The following is a 17,149-nucleotide window of genomic DNA, read 5'->3' on the forward strand; positions in this document are numbered from 1 at the left end:
TCACAGTGAGTGGCCCAGCCTCCACTAATGCCAATTGTTGGTGCTTCATTCCCACAGATAACCACAGGGATAGATGGCAGGCAATCCTCCAGGAGCTATGGTACCTCCTAGGCTGAATCCAAACCAGGAATTTTCTGTTAGCACAGTCCAGCTGGGCAAGGCCTGAGGCTGGTGCAGACCTCAGCACAAACATGACAAGCTGCTCCAGCTTCCAGCAGGAGCCACCTGGGAAGAAATCTCCACAGAGCCACAGATCAGGCCAGCAACTCCCCCAGTTCACCTGCACACACAGGGACAGCCCAGGCTCATCCTGCAAGGGGACACCAGCAGCCCGAGAGCTACAGAGGAGTAGGGGTGGGCTGAGAGCTGGGTCAGCTGTTATGGGAATGGGGACATCAGTGTCAGTGTGGGGGAGCCTGAGGTATCATTACCCCCAGAGGCAAATTACTCAAATCTAACACCGTGTAACTGCTGCTTACACAAGGGGTTGCCTGTGAACATGGGGGCACACACATATAAGTCTAGTTTGGGATTTGTGATGACAGGTGGTTTGGCTAAGGGGAAAGATCCCAGTGTTAGGACCATATTTGGAAGAGGAATGGTTTTCAAGTTTCCTTTGCAATCCTTGCTATATTTTTAGTTCAAAAAATTTTATGAAAATCGACTTCTCTAACTGATTTTATGAGTACAGAGCCAAAACACTGAAATGAGAAAACTTTATTTCTACTTAAATGAGAAATGTATAGTTATGCATAGAAACACTGCTCCCACAGACACAGACACTGCCACCACAAAGAAGGAATCTAGTCTGTTATGTTCTGCTCCTAGTAGTGCACTCAGCAAAACACATAGAAACACATGTCATTTTAAGCACATGCTTAACCCTTTCCTGAATTGGAGCCTAAAATGTTCCCAGTATTCCTTCCATCCCAGTACTATTACTGCATTAGGTGCACAAGGAGAACAGCATAAGGGAATGTGCCTGTTCCATGGGACACACTATTTATTTTAGACTTTCTACTACACACTGTATTCTTCCTTGTCCATTCCTGCTTCATTAATATTAATAAAAGCTTGTGTATTCAAGACATTTGTAATACTGAATTACATTACTCAGTGGCTCTAATGATGTTATTTCTTGAGTTCCAAATTGACTCCCAGCCGTACTTATATTACCAGGTATAAATAAGAATATGATTCATCATTTACAGAAAGCACATTACATAAGTCAGTTACACAGTTGCACAACTGAGCACACAGACTGTCTGCACTGAAGGTACAAATAGGAATAGGAATGGAAATAGAGTAGATTTTCTATCCTTAGTTTGAAATCAAACTTAGACTACTATACTAATCATGTGAGCTCTGGCTGAAATAAGAAGAGAAAACATTCATCACATGTTTTAGATGTTTCAAACTAATAATAGTCTGGGACTGGTTTTCAAAGAAAGACGTAGCTGCGCTTAGGAAGTGTGTGAATCCCAAGTACAACTGCTGTGAATAAAAGCTTTGTTTCTTTGATTCTGTCGGATTCCTCATGAGAAAAATTTCCTCCATCTGTAGTCCATATAATGGTTTTGCAATTCTAATGAAAAGTGTTAGCTACAGGCAGATCACACAGCATCCAAACTCTGCTACATTCAGCAGTGTGCTGTGGCCTACAGATGTGCTCCAATAATAGTAAGTGAGCTCATCCTTAGTGTGGAAGATTATTCATTAGGGAGAGAATAATGTAAGTGATATGATCATTACATCACCTTTTCCTGTACATTATTCTCACTACAGCTGACAGGGACTGCATTTCTCAGTCTAAAGTTACATTATTTTCAAATTTTGCAGACTCTAGATAGAAGTGGTGTTTGAAAGTATATGTAAGGATTTATTTGATAGTAAAGAAGGGCTAGTGCTGCAGGGTTGAATTGCTTGTTCATTATTTCTCTTCTCTTCATATAAAATAGTTACTCCATAGTGTTACATCCCCTATCTATCAGCAGTAGCTATTGTAATTTGTAAAGGATTTTTAGAATTTTTTTAAGAAAAAGGTTTTTAAATCTATATAATTGCAGAATCAGGGCTTTTAGTTGAAATAAAAAGCTAATGTGATCAGTTTGTAAAGGAGCCCTTAATATTAAACTCAAAATTGACAGAAATTACAATCTCAGGGAAAATTATGTTCAGATTACAGCAATAACATATTTTTTGTGAGGATGGAATCAGTGAAGAAATATGAAAATATTTTTCAGCTTTTTCTGTGCTTTCTATAATAATTGTTTATATAGCTATAGTCAAGGATGAGGAGAGAACCATGTTCATTACGATTGAAATGAAATTTATCATGACAGTGTGTTTACTGATACTACTGCATAAAGAAGGGTAATAAAATAAATAATAAATAAGGTAAATCAAGAGCAGAAGCCTTTCTAATTCTGAAATTATGTATACTTTGGTCTTTTTTTTTCCAAACTGGACTATTGTTCCACGAAGTTCTCAGCAGCTGCCATCAGAATGAGAATTACTATCAAAAGTTTGTGGAAGCCTTAGCCTAGCCTATATTAGTACAGACATGCACATTTGTATGTCATGGCCTAGTTTTCTAGTTTTTCAAGTTTCCACTAAATAAGGACATCGAGAGGATTTAGAATGCTCCTGTGCAAATCTTAGCGAGCACTTCTAGAACTGAACTGATGCAGCAAAAAAATACCAGTTTCAAAATGCAGTCATCCTATTTGTGCAGCAGACATTCTTCAGACAACTAATAAAGTTTTCAAAAGAAACTCATTCTCTCCATTCAGTGTATTTGATTGAACATTGAGGTGAGAAACAGGAACAGACTTTTCATTCAGTTCCACTGCTTTCCCTGGTGGGGACCTCTTTGCATAACCACTTGCCACTGTCAGTGTTCACAGAACAGAAAACATTGTTGGCTTAAACACAGGAGAGTGCAACTGATCCAAGTATCTTGCGCAAGGAAAACAGCACAAAATATTTACCCTGGTTTTGGCTTCTTTGCTATGGTATCTACCTCATGCACTTGTTGCACTCAGGAGGATTTCCTGCTGTTGTGTGCACCAAGCTGGTTTACTGCAGGTGTTTCTGCTTCTCTACTATATTGTTTTTCCTGTCCAAACAGTTACCAAGCAATGCAGTTACCACCACACAGTGTAAGTGCTACAACACCGATAGACGAGTCTCCCAAACGCAATTAAATTAAATTCTGGAAACCTGCTCAGGGAGAGAAAACTCCTTTTTTTCTCTCATTCCTCTTGTTCCCAGATGTGAATGCAATAGAAAATGTTTTCTCTTTTTTTAAACTCGGGTATTTCATACTTGATAACTATGATTTATAAGTTGTCTTTAAATGTAAGGTTTTCCTGATAGAAAGCATTTAAAGATTATTACAGTGCACTACCTGTAACAAACAGTCTGACTGCAAAGAGCTCACTTCCACAGAAAAATGGAACAAAATAGCAGTAGGGATTATCTGTGTAACCAGAAGGCTTTGCCATCACCTCTCAGAAAACCTGTTAGATATGCACCCCTACACAAAGAATGACTGCTTAAAAAATGTTTGCTATGAGCAGAGGCAGGGGCAGGAGCTCTTGGATGCCACTGCTGCTGTGTCATGAGCAGAATGGTTGGTGGCTGAGGGCTGCTGTGGTATGGGAAGTTTCACCCAGACCAAGGGTTATGTTTTGCCAACTTACAAACTCGTGTGGGAACATGTGGTAACTTTGCTTGGAAAACGTTGTGGTGTAGATGAGGCCTGAGGAGATGAGGCTCTGGTTCCAAGGCCACTTCTCACACGGGCAGAGCAAAGTGCTTCCAGCCCTTTCCTCATCCCTGATCACTTCCACGCCTGTGCCCACGCCCTGTTTGTTCTACTGCCATTGTCTGTGGAGCTGAATAATAAACCAGAGCAGAGAGCTGATCCAATACTAAAAGCTCTCTTCCTCCTCCCCTCCTCTTTTTGTTTTTTTTTCTAGTTTTGAGGACATGCTGTTGAGAGAAACATCCACAGAATCAGGAGGTGCAAAGCTAGGAACCAGATCTTTATAACATCACTAAGAAGGCCAAAGGAAATTAGATACCTAATTAAATCTGTGAATCTGACCTTATATAATCTCTTTAGAATTGTGAGAATCCAGCTCTTCAGATTCTGGCAGGTTCTTCAGATTCTGCCCTGGCACCTTGAAACTCAGTTAAACTTCTTTTTCATTTAGTTCATAAATGGTATTTTAATCTGTTGTTTTCTAGATGCCGAAGTTACATTTCACAAATATTTCACTAATTTAATTTCAGTGGATGCTGAAAAATGTACTAAAAATATTGACTTAAGTCCTAGCTGAGGGATATGCAAATGCAACTGTATTCCAAAGATATTTGCATTAAAGATCTAATTGAACTAACTGTTCACACAGCTTCTACAGTCAGCTTGTCATGGCCTCCTTTCAAGCTTGACTACATCCATTTTTGATAGAGAGATTTGAAAGGTTTTCTCCCTTCCCCTGGGATTAAAGATAGGGATGAGCACTAATTAGCCACCTGCACCCACAGCACAGTACTACTGCTTGTTTACCTTACAGAATCTGCTGCACCTCTGGGGAAAAAATCAGCGTGGTGGGGTTTTTCTTTTAAACATTTTGAGTTCAGTTTTTTTCAAGAGACGTTGAACAGTTTGCACAATTGTCGGCACAATTACTAGGGGGAGCAAGAGTCCCCGTTTCTCACACTGCTGCTCGGATTCTGCAAAAGAAATAATAAATACTGGGGTTTTTTCTTATCTTTTTAACTTTTCTTATTCATCAAGTGCATCACACATTTGGTGATAGCTGCAGCACTTTGCTCTCTATAACATATAAAATGAGACTTTGAAAATAAAAGTAACATTTAGCAATCACAAGAGATTTACTCATGTTGGCATGACGTAGAATCCACCAAAATAGGCAATTAAAATACAAGAAAAAAACACCAGAAATAAATAAAATAAACTTCTTCATAAATCCTTTAATGTACTGATGCTTAAGTAGCTTTTTTATTGTATTTTTTATTGAATGAAGCACTCTTTAAGACTAGCAGCTGAAAGAGTTGCAATTTAAACCACAGTCTGATTCTTTTTTACTATTTTTTTCTTACCTTGGTATTTTTTGACTAGGAACGGTAAAAAAGTGTTCTGCTTTGTTTGTCTTTTATAAGTTCTGACTTAGCGGCAGGCAAGTACTACTTATGGGCCTGATGTAAAAGCCTAGTGAAGTCAACTGGAATGTTTCCAATGACTTAATTAGACTTTGGATTGGGTCTGAACTGCAGCAATTTACTCAACTCTGGAGCATAAATTACAGACATAAAAAACAAATTATTTGTGTGTTGCAGGATTACTGACAGCAGAATGTATGATGTCAGAAAAATAATAGGCAGAGATAGCCTGCACAAGTTGGAAAAGCTTAAAATACAGCCAAAGATAGGGGAGTACTCTTTGGCAGGAATAGAGACAGTCTCAGTTCCAGTGCCAGTGGAGGAAAGTTGAGTAATTTGACAGACAATTATGTGATTAATCTAGCAGGAGAAGACACTATCTGTCTCCTTCGGTCACCACTCTGCTGCCTGAGCACTGGACTAATATCTGGGTGAGATGATGGTCTGCTGGTCAGCAGGAAGGGCTCTGAGTCTGTAACCCCTGGAAACCTCTTTGGAAATGTTAAAAATTCCAGTGGCCAAGGCTCAGAGCAGAAGTGAACAGTACCAGCCAAACCCATCAGCTGAGTTTGTTGCTAGAGTAAATAAGATGATGTGGAAGAGAATGGAATGTGACTGTTACTGAACAAGAAGTCAAGCAGTCTCCCCCTGAAACATAACCTTTTGTTGTAGAGAAATATCTCCCAATTATTGTACTTCTGAAATTCCATACTGCACGTCTTGGTGAGTTAGGAATGATACAATGAGCTAGGTAGGCACCTCTTTCAGTCAAAACTTACATAATTTCCCCTTGTTTGAAAACCTTGGGATGCCAACATCTTACCTGAGCTGCCCCAGAAAAACTAACTAAAATATTTGCTACAAAGGGGTTATTTGGTTGAACCACCTATTCTCAGGTAAGTATTTTATTTCAGCAGACAAGAACCTAATCAGTGAGGAGTCATTCTACTTTGGAAAAATATTTATTATTTTGGAGTAAACTGTTTTTTGTTCTGGAAAAGCCTATCCAAGCAAGAATTGTTATCCTGGAATAGCTGATTATGCAAGAGCTATGTCAGTCCACCTTGGAGTATATATCTTTATCTTCCCTTTATTAGCAAATCAGGAAAGATTTTTATTTAGAGAAGCATTTACATAAAACAATCTGCATTTAAAGAAAGTGAAAAGAAATATGAAGAAATGTGGGTAAAATACCTTTACATAAGTAGTTAATACTACATTGTAAGCCACATGACTGGAAGACACATAATTTGTTTTAAAAGTTGGTGTGCAAAATAAAATGTTTTTTTTTTCTAAAAGACACAAAGATGCAAGCTCAACTTTAAACTGAGGTATATATTTTCAGTTTATAGGTTTTGTCTTACATGAATTTATATGCAAAATTTATTTATGCAGTAGTATTTTCTCTCTTGTTTTTAAGTAATGTTTTGCTATTAGAAGTCATCTCCCTCTCCCAAAGGCAAACAACCCCCCTCACTCCATGAATAAGTAAGAAAAAAGTTTTAGCATTCCCTTTCTATTCAACTTTCTCCATATTTTGTCTCCATTTGTTTTCAGAGTTGAAAACAGAGGATGGACAGAGAGAAAAAACATAAATTGGACAGACAATATGAAAATAAAAGTCAAGATTTTGTTGGGTTTTTTTTCTGTTATTACACCAGGTGACACAGTGACAAACACAGATAAGGCACTGAACAAACAAACCTTTCCTCAGATCACACCTGTGCCTTAAAGTATGGTCATTTTCTACCACTCTATCAGTCTAATAATAGATTCTCCTCACAAACCTTTCCTCACTTACTGCCTCAAATCGTCCTGGTCATCACAACACTTTCCAAACTGGAACAGAAAGGATGAGAAAGGGAAAAGCATAGAGAGAAGAAAGCCTTTGAATAATAGTTGGAAAGAAAAATTTTGAGTAACCGGAAATATTTGTCTTTTTAAATCATTATACAAGAAAAGATGCTTTTCTGAGAGAATTCTTCCCCTTTGTTTTTATACTGGCAGAAACTGTTGTCTTTTTCTTAAACGGCATCTGTTTTCTGCTGGGCTGATCAATACAGCATCACCTCACACACTCCTGCTTTGGTCCAGTAAAACATGCTTAGCTTTTCCTATGTACACACTGTGTGAATCACTGTCAACAAATAATAAATTATTTGATGCAAAGAGTTTGTTTAACATTATTAAAACAATTTTGGTAGCATTCCCAGGCAGGATTTTTATACTAATTTTCCCACATAAGAATGGCAATTAGACAGTATGAAAAGTGACTTCCAGTTCCCAAAGTTTTGTTTCATTTGGGAGCCAATATTTAGTGGCTAGACAAGTTTAAAATACAAGGAGCCAGATGAGTTTAACATTTTCAGGGAGGTTGATCAGTTCACTGAATCACCTTGGGCTACTCAGTTATGTTCTTTAGTGAAACCAAGTGTAACACAGGGTGAAAACACCCCCACATCCCCCCCAAAATACCCCACCTCATTGAGAAACAGATGCTTATGTCTGGTTCTGTTCTCTAAAGCAAATAAATATTTTTTTTTAAAAAAAGCAAGACAAATATGGCACAAGAATGAGATATTCCTTTAGCAACCTTACAAGTCAAGCTGAGACACAGCTGCAGTGAAAGCCTTCTCAACTGCAGTGCTGCATATCATTGAGTTAAAAGCCAGCACAAAATACACTCTGATGTCTGCTTGATTATTAAATGGCTACTTTGAAACTAGAAGGCAAAATTCAGACTTCATTTATATAGCTGCAGCCTCACTGATTTGGGAAAAAACAGTGGAAAGTCCATGGAGTAGCATCCTGTGAAATCTGTGCTCACAAAGGAAACTTTTAAGTCAAGGAACAGGCACTGCATTCTTTGTTGACACATGTGCTTGCCTGAAAGCACTGTGCATTTCTATGGTACTTTATCAAAGAGAAAACAGTTGTCATGGCCATTGTTCTAATCTGGACACCAGCTCAGACCGTCTTGTGAAAAACAGCAACACCACTGTTACCATATAAAGCTGTACAGCAAATGGAAAAATTAATGTGGCAGTGAAAGCACAAGAATAGAGATTGGGAACCCACCCAGGCTTCATTTCCAGATGCATCAGACACTTCCTGCATGATCATGTACGTATCATCAAATTTTGTTGTTCCAGTTTCCTCATCTACAAAATGGACAGGGAAGCTCTTGTTCGAGAGGGTCTGTGCTTTGAGACTGAGATGAAAAAGGCTTAAAAGGTCTGCAGTTAAAGAAGAATTGCACATTGTTAACCATGGCAGCCTTACTTAATTGTTTTCAGTTAATGCATTATTCAGTTAATTTGGCTTATCACTGAAAACATTCTGCAGTAGAGGCATACACAGTTCAAATGCCCCAAAGTGTCATCATCAGCTGAATTAATACTAACTCTTGCACAAAATGCACGTGAATGCTGCACTTGAAAACCTGCAGAAGGCCTGCATCCCACTGAAATGCAACACAGCATGTGGGAAATCCATACTTTCAAAGAGCATTACTTGCAGTCACTGACAAAACCTAGGAACATGGTGGTATTTCCAGCAAAGCAGTGTGCTATCAGTGGCACTCCTTGGCATAATCTTAATCACAAGCAGGTATTGCAATTCCGTCCCTGCACAAATCAACAGTAGGACTTGACCTTGCCACAGCACAGGGAGCCACTAATGCATACAAAGAGCTTCTCGTGGCATCAGGCCAACAAAACAGTGCATTTCTGTGCCTGTACTCAGCTGGCAGAGGCAGAATAAATGGGAGAGCAACCTGATAATCCCCTGCTGCTTTATTTACACCTCAGAGCTGTTGTAGTACAATGGCTGGGGAGAGACTGAGCTCAGAGGAATGGACACGATTTAGCCCTGTGTTCTGGAGCCGGGCTGCATCCTTCACTCAGCTGCATTTTCAGTCAAAAATCTCTTTTTCTGTCGTGGTGCGGTTTGGGTTTGTTTTGTTGGGGTTGTTTTTTTTTTTTGGGGGGTAGACTGTGTTTGGGGTTTTTTTTGGAGTCGGACAGCACGCATGGAGTGCACTGCCTGTGTTCCCCTACCAAAACACCAGCCCGAAGTCCCTGCTGTGCTCTCACCTCACACTCGAACACGTCACAAAACCCAGGGCCCAAAATACCCGGGCAGCTACCGGCATCTAACGACCAAAAGCTGAATTACAAGCCACGGCCCCGGCATCACCAGCCAGAGGAAAACCACTGCCCCCAAACGCCACGGGTTTTCACTGCTTCTGGGGCTCAGAACAGCACAGGCAACAGAAGGCTAGAGCTGGAACGCCAAAATACAAAAAACCCTCTTATTATTCAGCAAGATTGGCTCCTACAAAGTCCATCTCTTTGTATTTTTTTCTATTTACCACTAGAGCTCTATTAGTAACATGACCTATCCTGACTTTATTAATGAATATAATTTTATGGGCTTGCACTTACTTTAAACAAAGTTGATAGTGCTACGAATTGCTGCTCCTTCCAAAACACTTCAAAGAATAAATATTCTGCAGCAATATTAGAGATTTATATACCTGAAAGGTATTTTTCCTGCCTTGTTAAAAGACAGGCTCCTCCAATCACATACAGCCTCCTTTCATATGAAGAAAAGTACTTGGTTTCTGGAAGATTCTGATTTTGTGCCTGATTTCAAGGTAAGGAAAAAAAAAGGGTTCTTCCCTGGTAGCTTCCCTGGATCTCTAAAATAAAATAATAAAAATAAAATCAATCAGTTCGACCAATTAAAATTTAATTTTAAACATGTCTGCCTTGCTAAACAAAATAATAATTCTAATACTACAGGAATAGAGTTATTAAGCAGTATGGACTTTTTATTCAAGCTGCTGAAGGATTAATCTTGGTTTACTCTAGTGTTGAACCAGTTTCTGACAAGGATCTCCTTCTGCAAACAAGGTGGCAGCATTTCCTTCACTTCTGTTCATTCAACCAGCTCACTCAAATGGATTACCTCAGCTGATTTTTTTTTCATTCTTTCCATCCATAAATAAAAAAGAGGTGGAGATTACAGGATGATCTCTGCTAGTTCTACACACTGGAACGAGACTGAGTAATCAAACCAGTCACATTCTCTTCCTGCAAGTATACTTCCATTGTTTTAATAAAACATTTTTTAATGCAAAACATATTTAGAAAATCTCCTTAAGAAGAAGGATCAAATAGATACATAGTAATCTTATTAAATTAAAAGCAACTATAAAGAAGGTTTTTTCCCTCATTACTTTCTTTCAATTCCCATATTTATCCAGTAGGAGTCTGAACAACAAGTAAAAGTGTAATAACTACCTAGGGGGGGAAAAAAAGAAGAAAGAATATAAACAGTCCTCAGCTTCCCAACTAGTGAAATGTATGTACAAATTAAGATCTTATGTTGAAATCTGAAATGTCTCAGATGTATGTAACTACACCACATCCTCTTTGCTAGCAATAATAAATGTCAAATTATGCATGAAGACCATAATCAGCACATTTTAATGGTGACCAAACAGTGAAAAATCAGTCTTTAAGACACAACACAACTGTAATTTAATATAAACAATCATTTAAATCAAACTTTTCCCTTCACTGGCGTTAAGACTAATTTTCATTGGTTTTCATTAGACTGATTTAAAGCACTCCTCCACAGTGTTACTGTTTACTCATTCCAAGCTACAGGAAATATTTTTTCTGCAAACACTGCTGCCAGACTCCTGGCTTTTTCTAGCTGCAGTCACACAGTTACTTCTGTAAACAGGATTATGGCCTTGGTTCCCTTGGACGTGTGGGAAGCTTCTGGCAGCCTCTTGCAGAAAAGCCACCCCTGTGGGCCTCCTCTGCCAAAACCTTGCCACATGAACCCTACACAAAGCTCTGGCAGCATAAAGAAACTGTGAAAAGAGTATTTTTTTAGTACAATGTAACTACCCGTTCACACTACCTGAATTGATAGCCCCCAGTTTACAGCAAATTACTCCTGTTTTATATTTATGCCACTAAAAACGCTGTTTTAAATGGATATGGTTCTGCCATCTTCCTTCTGTGCTTAGAGTACAACCATTCACGAGCTCTGAAAGCTTTTAAAAGCCTCGATTTACCTCAGATACCTTCTCGCCTCAACTCTCAGCAGTTCTTGACTTTACAAATCTTCAGACCAACATCTTCAAGACAGTTTATGAAGTGTTCCTCAAAGGTGGAAGGAACAGCTTCTACCACAACATGCTTTGTGCCATTTGTGTTACACTGAATGGGAACCATTTGTCTAAAAAAAAAAAAAAAAATCCAACCAAGGAAAATATTCTTCCCCAATTAGAGACGGCAATGGGATTTCCTGCCCAGAATCTGAAGATACACCTTCCACAGCAGAAAAAAAATAAATACTTCTGGGTAAAACTAAGTGTGACCATCATGTCACCCTTTTATCCTGTCTTTTTCATTCTATGTGGAACAGTGTTAATCAGCTGGTCCCACAGGAATTCATTCCACAAACTCAAACCAGCCCTTCTTTTGCTTGCTCTGTTGTGCTGAGATATTAAGCTGCTGCCTGTGCCATCAGCCCATCATTTTTCAGGTGCTGAATGTTCAACACCTTGAATCCAATGTGGAATTAAATCTTTTAAAATTCTAGCCTTGACCAAAGCTCTCCAGAAGGTAAAATGTTACATGATTACTAAATTTTTGGGGAATAATTATTTCAAAGTCAAGCAGAATGCATTTTTGTAGTTCCCTGAGAGGTTCTGAAGGAATGCAGATCCTGGGAGGGTACAATCTTTGGCTGATGGATAAAGCACAAAGATGCAGTCAGCTATAAATAGCATACAGGAATAATGCAACCATTACTATATTCTGCTCTAACTGCACCTCTATTCTGTATGAGGGACATGAAATCCAGCTCTAGTTCTCATCAGCAGAATTAAATCCAAGTTTGTCCACACACAGACATCCATAAATAAAATGGTATCATGGAGGAATTAAACTTAAGGCTGCTGAGATTCACTTCAGAAGGGGTTGAGACAACTCAAATTCTAGTTCTTTGTCTTTCAGGCTGGGGTTTGACAGGACACAAATCTCATCATGGACTACTAAGCAAAGAGACAATACAAAATATTTTTTCTAACCAGACCACCCTCTTTATTTATTTATTTTTAACTGTGTTCCCTTAAGCATCAGGCTTCATCTCCACTATTAACATTCATGCTAGCTAGCTTGAAGTATTTATTTATTAATGCCCTCTAAACTCTTCGGCTTGATCAGAGAATCACAGAATCATGGAATGGTTTGGGTTGAAAGTGACCTTGAGGATCACATAGTTCCAACACCTCTGCCATGATGTCCTGGTTTTGGCTGGGATAGAGTTCTTTCTTTTTTTTTATTTTTTTTTTTTCAGTAGTTGGTACAGTTCTCTGTTTTGGATACAGTATGAGAAAAATACTCTGATGTTTTGGTTGTTGCTAAGTAGTGCTTACCCTTAGTCAAGGACTTTTCAGTGTCTCATGCTCTGCCAGTGAGGAAGTGCAAGAAAAGCTGGGAGGGAGCATGGCCAGGAGAGCTGACTCAGAGAATGGTTTGGGTTGGCAAGGGTTCTAGTTCCAACACCGCTGCCACAGGCAGGGACGCTTTCCACCAGATCAGGTTGCTCAGAGTCCCAACAAACATGGCCTTGAACAATGCCAGGGATGGGGCATCCACAACTTCTCTGGGGAACTTGTGCCAGTGCCTCACCACCCCCAGAGTAAAGGATTTCCTCCTAGTGTCTAATCTAAACCTACCCTCTTTCAGTTTAAAGCCATGTCCCCTTGTTCTATTGCTACAGGCCCTTGTAAAAAATCCCTCTGCAGCTCTCTTATAGCCCCTTTTAGGTACTGAATGGCTGCAGTAAGGTCTCCCCAGAATGTTCTCCAGGCTGAAAAAACCCAATCCTCTCAGCCTGTCTTCATAGGAGAGGTGTTCCAACCCTCTGGGCATGTCCATGGCTCTCCTCTGGACCCCCTCCAACAGATTCACACCCTTTTAATGTTGCACCCCAGAGTTGGATGCAGCACTGCAGGTGGGTTCTCACCAGAGCAGAGCAGAGCAGAAGGGCAGAATTCCCTCCCTTGCCCTGCTGGCCACACTGCTTTTGAGTTCCCAGCTTGAATAAGCTTTAGTCAGGGGGGAAAAAATGTAATTTGAATTTGCTACACACTTGCTTACTCTTCTCACAACCTTCCCACTACTGCTTTACAAACGTTTCACGTATTTCCTCATGTCTGCTAGAGCATTTCCAAGGAAGATCAATGGAATATGAGAATACACCCTTTGTATACGGTTATATTTCAGAAATATACTCAATTACTGCGGCAGCACAGAAGTTCAGCAACTTCTCCTTGTGGCAACACAACTTGCTGTGGGATGTCCTTTCCAATCTGTGTGGCTGTGGGATATCCTCTCCAACCTGTGTGGCTGTGGGATATCCTCTCCAACCTGTGTGGCTGTGGGATATCCTCTCCAACCTGTGTGGCTGTGGGATATCTCCTCCAACCTGTGTGGTGGCTGTGGGGTGTCCCCTCCAACCTGTGTGTCTGAGGGGTGATCCCTGCGGCCAGAGTGACGCGGGGTGTCCCCTGTCCTATTCCACACTTGTTCCCCGGGCTGTTACTTCACTAGGAAAGAAAAGTCCCGTCAGGAGAACGCTTACAAACGTTTGGCGCTGCACACCCAGGTGTAGCGGGGTGCCCGGCGGCAGCACAGCCGAGAGGCGCCGGCACATGGCCCTTCCCGCCCCCGGCCGGGACCTGCTGCGTGAGGGGAAGGAGAGGTTCCTCGGCTGTACCACTGCGGGCCTTGCGGGTGAGGACGACATGAGGCGACTGCCGCTCGGTGCGGCACCATCCGGCTCCTCCGAGCCGACCGGGGCCGGATCCCACCGCAGCATCCCGGCGCTACATCCCGCTCCCTGTCTCGGCGCCCGGCGCTCTCCCCACCCGCCTCTTCCCCCCCTCGGCGCCCCCCGCGCGGCGAATGGTGCGAGCCGCAGGTGTGGCCGGCGGGACAAACCAACAGCGGGCGTGGGGGGATCGGCGCGGCGGGAGGGCGGGACGGGACAGGACGGGGCCGGCAGCGGGCGCATCACCGGGAGCGACGCGGGCGGAGCGGCCGCCGCGGGAGATTGAAGTGCCGGGGCCGCGGCGGGGCGAGCTGCGTGAGGGGAGCACAGCAGGAGGAGGGGGCCGGTAAGTGCCGTGGGCCGGCGGCGGCGGGCAGGGGAGGCGGCCGGGCGGGCAGGGCACGGCGGGGCAGCGGCCGCGGCTCCGGGAGGCCGGGAGGGGCCGCCCCCGCCCGGTGCCCGTGCCCGGCCCGCCCCGCCGAGCCGCCCGTGCCCGAGCCCGGCCCGCGGGAGGGAGGAGGCGGCGCGGGGCGAACCGGGAAAGGGCGCGCGGGGCGGGCTGCGCTCCACAGGGCTCCCGGCCCAGGTGTGGATGGGGACAGGCAGGCCCTGACCTGGATCAGTGTGCAAAACCAACCTTGCTTTAATGATAAGGTTAATTTTTTTTTTTTTTTTTTTTTTTTTTTTTTTTTCTTTTCCCTGAAAAAATTTTTTTCAGGTTGAGTCAGCTTCCTGGGCTCACTGGGGGCAATGGGCAGTGAGGGGAGAGACTCGTGGCTGGGGCTGCTGCACGTGGTGCAAGGGCTGGTTGGAAGTGTTAATGGAGATATGGATAATTAGAGCATCTGTATTAACTCTAATTAGAACATCTGTAGGGATTCTGTTTAGAACATCTGTAATAACTCATAAGTTATAATTTGGTCCTTCTTATCTTGACGGAGCGTTTATTTTAATGCTGAGGTGTTTCAGGTGCTTTTGGGTGGGTGCAAGGTTTCTCCTTGAGCCTTAACAAATATGTACGGTGTATTTTTCTTTATTGTGAACAAAACCTCTTTAGAAATGGATTGATTCTTGTATAGCAGCGCTTGGAAAAAACTCTGTGGGTCATCATCACTTGAATCAGCTTCAGGAGCTGATTGCAGGGAGAGCAGAATTTTTGAACACCGACAACTAGACGACTTTAATGTTCTAATTTTCTGTGTATTCACTTATCAGAACCACATTTACATCCTGTCACATACTGAATGGCCTGGTGTGTATAGGCATTCTTGAGTCTAACAGATGTGATGAAAGGCACTTGCCCTTCCCCTCGCCAGCCTTTAGAATCACAATGACAAAAGGCTGAAATATATGAGAAGACAGATTTGTTAAATATTAGCATAGTTCTGCCTCTAAACATGACAAATAGAGTGAGGAGGAAATAGGATATTCCTAAGAAACTCTGTAAGTGGACACCAGTTTGATAGGTCTCAAAAGCATCTTTCCAAATCACTTTTACCTACAGAAGAAGCAGCTCTCACATGCGGGACTCTGCTGCCCTGAATTCCTTGAGTGAGTGTGATAGTGAGTCAGTGGCAGCAACTGTTTATAGGTCAGTCTTGTTAGATGACCTTTCCCATCTTCTGGGGAGAAGTTGGAGCTTTCCCTCCAGCCCCTTGCTGGTATTTTTATCCCCTTCCTTGTCTAAAACATCCATCCCCTAGTGCTGCCTCAGGACCTCACTGTGTCTTGGAGGTTTGGCTGCGGGTAGAGCTTTGCTTTCACTTCTTTCACTTTCTGTTCTCCTTGTCTACAGAGATCCCGGGAACTGGCATTTGTTTCTTGCTCCTTTCTGGCAAACCTGAGCTTCTGTTAGGAAAGATGGTGTGAAGCTGCTTGTAAGGAGCTGGTGGAGCACTAGACTTGGGCTGGCTTGCAACTTGTGTTGATTAAATAAGTTACTTATTATTATTATTATTATTATTATTATTATTGTCATCTAAGGATCTCAAGTCACCACCCTCCCTAGGCTTATTACTGTCAGCTGAAAGTAAAAGTCAGGGTTTGCATTCAAGTTGCCTCACAAGTTTGAAGAGCATCCTTTCTTGTCACATTTTGTGCATCAAAACCTTCTAAATCCTGTTTATAATACCAAGCAAAATTTAGTCATGCAATGGTGATACCAATGTTCAGGCTTCTTACAACTAAGAGTGGCATACAAGAGAAGTAATACACTAAAAGTGTTGAATGGCTATGGCTTTTTAAAATCCATTTTTAATTACGCCCTCTTTTACTATCTCTGTTTTATTTTCATCTTCTTTCCTGCAAGTGGATGTAGTTAAACAGTAATCTTACAATCTCATCTGTTGCGGGGGGAACCCCAAACCAAACAAAGCCTGACTAAACACACAAACCCCACATCCTGTGGATTTGGTTTCAGATAAAATCATTGACTGTGTAGGGGTTGGAATGGACATTAAAGCTCATCTAGTCCCAACTGCACTTCCCTGTGCAGGGACACCTTCCCCTAGACCGGATTGCCCAAGGCCTTATCCAGCCTGGCCTTGAACACTTCCAGGGATGGGGCATCCACAGCCTCCCTGGGAAACCTGTGCCAGTGTCTCACCACTCTCACAGTGGAGAGTTTCTTCCTAAGGGCTAACCTAAATTTCCACCCTCTGAGTTTGAACCTGTTATTTCTTGTCCCAGCACCACAGTTCCGAGTCCCTCCCCTGCTTCCTTTTAGGTCTCCTTCAGATACTGAAGGTTTGCTGTAGGATTTCCATGCAGCCTTCCCTTCCCCAGGCTGAACAGCCCAAACCTTCTCAGCCTGTCTTTGTAGGGGAGGTGCCCCAGTCCCATTATCAACTTCGTGGCCTCCTCTGGACTTGCTCCAGCCGTTCCGTGTCCTCCTTGTGCTGGGGGCCCCAGAGCTGGACACGGTATTCCAGGTGGGGTCCCGGCGGAGGGGAGTCGAGGGGTGGGAATCCCCCCTTTCCCTGCTGCCCACGCTGCTTTGGATGCAGCCAGGACACATTGGCTTTGCGGGCTGCGAGCGCACACCGCCGGCTTGGGTTGCGTTTTTGGCCAACCTCCTCCTCCCCCGTGGTGATTG

The 17,149-nt window shown here is 42.3% G+C and overlaps 1 long non-coding RNA gene across 2 annotated transcripts; it reads right to left on the minus strand.

Annotated features, from left to right (window-relative positions):
- Positions 1–621: 621 nt before the first annotated feature.
- Positions 622–13,980, minus strand: LOC310909340. 2 transcript variants are annotated; one of them, XR_014590065.1, is made up of 4 exons: positions 13,867–13,980; positions 11,288–11,451; positions 9,731–9,895; positions 622–4,743 (listed from the first exon to the last, which is right to left on the minus strand). It is a non-coding gene; the product is annotated as an uncharacterized lncRNA (long non-coding RNA). The 2 variants fall into 2 exon arrangements; XR_014590066.1 differs by having other exon boundaries at positions 13,828–13,980.
- Between the last annotated feature and the right edge of the window lie 3,169 nt (positions 13,981–17,149).

This window comes from Zosterops lateralis, assembly GCF_965231275.1.
Source record: "Zosterops lateralis genome assembly, chromosome: 5".
Lineage (NCBI taxonomy): Eukaryota > Metazoa > Chordata > Aves > Passeriformes > Zosteropidae > Zosterops > Zosterops lateralis.